The 6300-nt window shown below is 42.4% G+C and overlaps 1 pseudogene; it reads left to right on the forward strand.

Moving 5' to 3' along the window:
- The first annotated feature begins 1593 nt into the window (after window positions 1-1593).
- LOC103294975 (leucine-rich repeat flightless-interacting protein 1-like) lies at window positions 1594-4047 on the forward strand (annotated as a pseudogene).
- Window positions 4048-6300: the final 2253 nt, after the last annotated feature.

Genomic DNA, 6300 nt, shown 5'->3' on the forward strand with positions numbered 1-6300 from the left:
CCCCACCTAGAGGGGCTTGATGGGGGTGGGGCTGGCCGGGTCTGGGTATCCTGCGATTTCAAAGTGCATGCAGGTGGGTGGGGACTTGACTCTGGGTCCCACAGCGCACCCCAGACTTTGACAGGAGGGAGATTTTCATATACATTTTACTGATTTTCTGTCATCTCTGACACTTCTATTATAGAGAAAGGGAAAATAACAATATTATATTATTTCCTCTAATTATTGGGTAATAAAATTATATGCGTTTCCATTGTACACATTTAAAATACATCATCAGTATATTGCATAGTGTGCCCACCACCCAAAGTCATATCTTCTCCCATCACCATTGATTTGACCCTCTTGACCTTACTACCTCCCCATCCCCTTCCTTCTGATAACCACCATCCTGTTTTCTGTATTTATGAGTTTTTGTTTGTCCTATTTATTTGTTATTTGCATTTTTTTATCCCACATATGAGTGAAATCATATGATTCTTTGTTTTTTTCTTTCTGACTTATTTCATTTAGAATGATATTCTCAAGATCCATCAATGTTGTCGCAAATGGCAGTATAAAATTCTACTGTTAAAACTTATGGCTTTGGTGATGTCACATGAGCTCCACTGGTATTTCTTGCATATGTACACTGAAGAGCTTTTTCACCTTTGCTCCTAGGCATTGCCTACAATAGGATGGAAAATTCCTAGATTCTACTTAAATGTGTACTCACTGAGGAAATGATAGGAGTTAAGAAGAAACACACAAAAACAATTGCCTTAAATTACTACCAAAATTGTGTGCTTGAGTGTTAGTATTTGTGTCTTTTCACATATGATCTCATTTCCAAGCATGATTGACTTCTACAAGTGGCCAAGTTATAAAAATTCTATTCAAATAACTCAAGAAACTAGAGCATTACAGTTATAAGATAAACCCCTTTACAGCAGAGTATGATAGTTTATCTCAAGTATTGGGGAGCTGCTAACTTTCCTCAATTCCTCTTTGTCAGACTGTTGACAACTCTGAAAAATCTACTGATTAAATCTTACAAAATTTTCCCAAAAAAGTAAAAAATGCTTAATATGCATAATTCAAACTTTGTTTTTTTCACCCTTGTATTCTTTCCCCATGACTGTTTTTCAGGATTCTAAAAGAAAAATAATCTACATTTCCTTGGTGACAAATATTCAAAAAATGAAAGCTAATTCTGGTACAAATGGCCCAAATCTTAGGTAGCAGTGTTTCTTAACACGCATTACAGGTTTAAATATCAATGCCTTCTCTCACCGAGGAACTGTACGTTTCATCTGCTCTGAGCTCCAAGAACTCTGACTGCAACTCAGTTCCTGACAAATATGACAAAGAGGTTGCTCTGAACACTCATATGTTCGTCTTCAAAATGCAGATTTTTACATTAGCTATCAAAATGGCTGTTTTTCTTCAAAGCAGTATCAGTAAAAGCTACGGAAGTGAATAAAACTGACTCTAGTGCAATGTTGTGGTGGTGCTGTTATGAAAACCTTTATGCTATGTACACGAAATGAACAAATGAGAGCCCGAGGAAGTACACTGTAAAATCGTATTTAAGGAGGGGCGCGGCCGCTGGACATGGGCACCCAGGGCGCGGGCTGCAAGCGGCTCCCCAACCTGGAGCAGCTGAAGGCGAGGACCCGGCACTGGACCAGATTGCGCAAGGCAGAGGCCAGGCTGGCAGCAAAGCGTGCGGCCCGCGCGGAGGCCCGAGAGATCAGGAGGAAGGAGCTGGAGCGGCAGCAGCAGGAGAGAAATGGTTAGGATGGAGAGTTATACAGGCACAGCCCCCTGAGCAGAAGATCTGGCAGGGTTGAAGAGAGACCAGAAAAACATGTCACTGAGAAGGGTTCTCGTAACCTGCCTGGCCTGTCTGCAGCCACACTGGCCTCGCTGGGTGGCACCGCCTCCCGGAGGGGGCGTGGGACACTTCCCTGTCCATCGACACAGAGGCGTCCATCAGGGAGATGGAGGACTCGCTAGCAGAAGCGGGAGAGAAGTATAAGAAGGCCGGGAGGGGCCAGGGAGGTCCATGGTTTCCAGCGCCCAGCTGGACAAAGAGAAGATGAACTGCAGGTGCCAGGTCGATACCCTGAAGGACACGCTGCCGGAGCGGGAAGAACAGCTGGCGGAGTCTAGGCAGCAGTATGAGGAGAAAAGCAAAGGATTCGAGCAGGAGAAGCACACCCACTGCCTGCCGCAGCTTCAGTTCGCCCAAGTGAAAGCCGCCCTGCAGCGGAGAGAGGAGATGCTGGGGAAACATGGAATAATCCTAAATTCAGAAACAGCTACCAGTGGAGAGACTTCAGACACCCCAAATAGTGTTAGATACCCAGGTCCTACCAAGATGAGAAAAGAAGAGTTGAATGCCCTCAGGGTGACCGGGACGGGACCCTAGGAAAAGCCACTGCGGTGGAGGTGAAAAATGAAATTGTGGAGAATGGGGGAAAAGAGAACTCTTGCAAAATACTGTGCAGGAACAGCACAAAGAGGACCCCTTAGAGGATTCTGTGGACACCGAGGTCTTGCCTCCAGGTGACAGTGCCGAGGACTGGGAAACCTCTGAAAACAGTGGGCCCCCCCTGCCCCAGGAACATTAGGTACAAAGGAGGGACAGGTTCAAAGCCCAGTTCTAGAGAGCACGTCCTTCCTTGAACATGCAGAGCAGGTTGAGTCCAGGGAGCTCACAAGCACCCCAGATGCTAGGACTGGGGCTCCGCTTGAGCAGTCTAAGCGTTCCAGTGAACCAGAATGTGAAACATCGGGTCCTGCGACTGGGCAGGGCAGCCGGAATGCCTTGGATATCAAAAACCAAAGTGAAGAAGCTGCAGAAAAACAGGAACAGGAAGAGCAAGATTTTCAAACCAGTTTGGGAGAGGTTAGCACAAAACCACATCAGGAACCTGCTCCTTGGCAAATACCTGAAGTTGAAAAGGTGAGCAGCTAGCTCCCAGGGTGCGGTGGAGGCAGGGCTAGCTGGATTGGAGGCCCAAGCGGGCACAGTGGCCTCACGTCTCCAAGGCACAGTGAGTCATGACACATGTGCCGTCCATGTCCTCAAAGAGTTGGGCCCAAGTTTAGAGAAAGATCTCACCAACCAGGAAGGGGCTGAACCCAGGGAGGTCCCGGTTCCAAGCTCGGGAACAGGGGCGGAGAACAGTGAGGAAGAGGATGAGGACTGGATGAGAAACCAGTCCAGACAGAAGTCCTGGCCCCTTCCTCTTCTCCAGCAGCCAGTGCTCAGGAGGCAGCAGGTGCACTTAAGGTAAACGCCAAGAGAGAACCCAGTGAAGAAAAGAATGACCCACAGGGAGAGGGATTGGATTCATCCCAAAAGAAGACTTAAAACAAGAAAAAGAAAAACAAGAAGAAAAAGTCACCAGCACCTGTAGGAACCCCTAAGGATATTAGGGAAGAGTTAATATTTCAGAACCCATATCTAAGTGAAGTTAAGGAAGAAAAGCAGGTAAAATCTCCTGATGAAAACTCAAAATGAGGTCACTGGAAATCCAAAACAGAACATTGTGGCTGGAAGCAGTGAAAACCTGGGCTTTCCAGAAGACCCTAAGATGGAGTTGGTTGGAACACTGAACCACGAAGATGATGTAAACGCCAAGGTGGGGAAAGGAAGAGCTGATGGAGAACCATTACTATTTGAAGGTAATACCATTCAGGCCTCAGGCTCCAGAGCCAGCGCTGAGGGATCAGAGGAAGGAGCTGTAAAAGCTAACGCTGAAGGAGCCAGTGCTGCTCCAGCCATCCCTCAGAGAATAAAGACGTGTCTAGCAGTGCCCGGCTCGGAAATGAAAGTCCCTCCGAGGACATTACTGCTGCCTCTCAAACAGAAGGTACAGAGGGCTGTGTGATGTCCCAGTGTCCAAGCCAGGGAGTCAGAAAGGTTTTAGGTAGCATTAGTCTAGAAAATGACTTGGCACCAGCAAGAGAATTAGGGGACTCCCATTCAGGTGCAAAGAAGAGACAAGGGGCAGAAGCGAGAAGGACAAAAGCAAAGAAGACTGCAGGTTGTCATAGGTTGAGGCTTGCTTTTCGGGCAGAGTCAGAGAGGGGCCAGGACAGCACAGTGAGTCCAAGCAACAGACTCTTGTCTGTTACCTCCGCTGGTGAGATCCATAAAATGTTCTAGATGGAGGTAGACATGTATGACAATGTGCCACCACGTTATCTACTACTCTAAGTTATCGACTGTTACTTGTAGATTTATATTTTACTAGAAGCTCGCTACACGAAAATTCGTGCAAGAATGATTGGGTGTCGCGAAGGTACGGCCAATTTGCATCTTTCTCTTTTATTAGTGTAGATTAGGGTTATCACCCAGATTAGAAAGACACATTTGTTATCATGTAAGTTTTAACTGAGAGTGTTCCAGTAGTATCAAACAATAACATACACTGTTTCTATTTCTGCTTATAATAGAAATAAACATACGGTAGTTCACGCCTGCCTTAGGCTGATGTGAATGTGGATATTCTTGACCAAATATATCAGCATCTAATTGAAATGACAAGGTAGCATCTAGGATTCCTACATCATGAGTAAATTAATATGTCTTATTCAAATATATGAGCTTTCATATTTGCTTTTGATATGTACATGATAACCTGCATGGTATTTTATTTAAAAAGGAGATAAACAGCCAAACATCATGTAGGTCACTGAGTGATAAGATTTGCACCTTAGGACAATAGCTCATCATTTTAGGGATAATGAACATCTTAAAGTCCTGGGAGCTCTTACTTGCCTTTACCTCATATAAGGATTTTGTCTCAGCTAATGCTTTGGACTTCATTGTTCATGATACCTGAGTTTATTTTATAGATTTTTCCCCTCTTTTTCTTTTAAAAATTAATAAATTTTAATTAAAGAAATTAAGTGGGAGGGAGAGATGGGGCGGGGAGAGACAGAGAGAATCATCGATGTGAAAGAGACACATCGATCGGTTGCCTCCTGCACACACCCCAACTAGGGCAGGGGATCCAACTTGCAACCCAGTAATCTAAACTGCACCCTGTGCATGGCTGACATTCTAACCACCGAGCAACACTGGCCAGGGCTTATTTTATAGATTTTTGACTTCACTTCATGCCAATTATGTCTCCAAGTCATTTTACACAAAGATTTTTAAAATTATTTTCTGGAAGAGACGTATGTTGAAATTGAATTTTCTATACAATATTAGGGTGGGGAGAATCTTTTCTAAAATTTAACCTTAAAATTACTTCTCTTTCTGATTGTCTAATCATTATTCAGAAGACCAATAGAAAAGAGTGCTGTTCTTCAGCAAACTGCTGATTAGACTATAACAGGATATTTTCAATAGCTGAATCACTTTTGGTATTTTGGTATAAATGTTTGCATTTGTTGTGTCTCCGTATAGTCTTATTGGAAAATTATTGTTCTGGTCTTTCAGAACAAAATATATATTTCCTATATAAAGAGAATTTAAAAAATAATTGTAAAATTAAATTGAAAAATAATTGTAACATATTAAACTCACAAGGGAATGAATGTTATGAATACTGTTAACACTTTATGAGAGTATATGACTCCTTCGTACTGTTACAAGATATAATTAACTGCAAAAAAGACCAAAGCCTCAATAAAATTTGAGGCAAACTTGTTATCATGTATTTAAAATAAAGACATTTTTCTAGTTTAAATAAAAATTAAAAATAAAATCCTATTTAAAAATAGAAGAATATACAGATGATTGCAACATTTGTTCTTTTTTATAGGGTCTTTTTCATATCCTTGTTGACTGCCATTTGAAGCAATGTGGTGGGACCTAAATTGGGCTAGTCACTATAACACTTTATCCAGGATTAGATAGACAAATAAAGTGTGGAAAAATCTGTTCTTAAATGTTTTTTGTTAACAATGGTAATAGCATTAGTTTTTAATTTATTAAAATCACTTGCAGTTAGCATTTTACATCTCCCATCACATCTGGACATTTCAATTTGCATAGATTTGAATGATTAATTTTGAGAAATTGAGCTATTGCTTTTTAAAAAAATATTATTATTTTTTATTGATTAAGGTGTTATATATGTGTCCTTATCCCCCCATTACTCCCCAACCCCCCACTCATGCTTTCACCCCCCTGTTGTCTGTGTCCATTGGTTAGGCTTATATGCATGCATACAAGTCCTTTGGTTGATCTCTCCCCCTAACCTCCACCCTCCCTTTCCTTCCCTCTGAGGTTTGCTTTTAACTTTCAACTTATATAAAATATTTTTCTGGCTAAATGTTGAAATGGACAAATGT

This window comes from Eptesicus fuscus, chromosome 2, assembly GCF_027574615.1.
Source record: "Eptesicus fuscus isolate TK198812 chromosome 2, DD_ASM_mEF_20220401, whole genome shotgun sequence".
NCBI classification, from domain to species: Eukaryota; Metazoa; Chordata; class Mammalia; order Chiroptera; family Vespertilionidae; genus Eptesicus; species Eptesicus fuscus.